This window comes from Myotis daubentonii, chromosome 2 (assembly GCF_963259705.1).
Source record: "Myotis daubentonii chromosome 2, mMyoDau2.1, whole genome shotgun sequence".
In the NCBI taxonomy this organism is placed as follows: domain Eukaryota; kingdom Metazoa; phylum Chordata; class Mammalia; order Chiroptera; family Vespertilionidae; genus Myotis; species Myotis daubentonii.
In genome coordinates, this window is record NC_081841.1 from 160,882,470 (window position 1) to 160,883,692 (window position 1,223).

Sequence of the window (1,223 nt, forward strand, 5' to 3'; positions counted from 1 at the left end):
TGATTACTCAGGATGGTTTTTCTATATTTTAGTTGTAATTCCATTTTGTTCCTGGGAGAGTGTCAGTGTAGCTTCCACTTACTCTGCCACCATTTGGAATCTCTTTGCATCATTTCTGTATTCAATTTTTAAGTTATTTTATAACCCTATTGAGTGTGTTTTAAGTAACATGGCTTGAACGAACCACCCAGTTTCTGTGGAAGTGCCACAGAAGACACAAGAACATGAGATTTCTCATTACACACAATCCAACCTTAAACAGATTTATAGAGGAACTTAAGGAATATGGGGTTACTGCAATATATGAGTATGTGAAGCAATTTATGACACTACTCTTGTGGATCAAGAAGGCATCCATGTTCTTGATTGGCCTTTTGATGATGTTGCACCACCATCCAATCAGACTGTTGATGACTGGTTAAGTCTTGTAAACATTAAGTTTTTTGGTCCTAGCCAGTTTGACTCAGGGGATAGGCCGTTAGCCTGTGGACTGAAGGGTCCCGGGTTTGATTTTGGTCAAAGGCACTTGTCTGGGTTGCAGGCTCAATCCCCAGTGTGGGGTGTGCAGGAGGCAGCCAATCAATGATTTTCTCTCATCATTGATGTTTCCTATCTCTCTATTTCCCTCTTTGAAATCAATAAAAATATATTTTTTTAAAAATTAAATTTTGTGAAGAAACTGGATTGTATTGCTGTTCATTGTGTTGCAGGCCTTGAGCTCCAGTGCTTGTTGCTCTAGCATTAATCAAAGTTGGAATGAAATATGAAGATGCAGTATAGTTCATCAGACAAAATCAGCGTGGAGCTCTTAATAACAAGCAACTTTTGTATTTGGAGAAGTATCCTCCTAAAATGTGGTTGTGCTTCAAAGACTCCAATGGCCATAGAAATAACTGTTGCATTCAATAAAATGGGTGCTTGATGCCATTGCTTTGGAAGTGGAACTTGAGACAGGACCAAATTTGTCATACAGGCTAATGAAACTTCTACAGGAGTATTGAAAAGAAGTTTTATCAGGCCACAAGCTTGAGCGAATTTCAACCTCTATGTTTGGTTTATGATCAACCAATTTTGACACTTAGCAAAAGATTCTTACTGTTCAGCATTTAAAAAGAGCTTATTATTTGTACCAATTGATTTTTCCTGAAATCATGCAGTATTGAGTTATGTGTTTAAATCTAATCCCATGCCAGAATTTTATCAGCATATAAGATATTAGAAAG

At 37.3% G+C, this 1,223-nt stretch overlaps 1 pseudogene; it reads left to right on the forward strand.

The window, feature by feature from the left end:
• Positions 1 to 221: 221 nt before the first annotated feature.
• LOC132226376 (protein tyrosine phosphatase type IVA 1-like) lies at positions 222 to 943 on the forward strand (annotated as a pseudogene).
• The last annotated feature ends 280 nt before the right edge of the window (positions 944 to 1,223 follow it).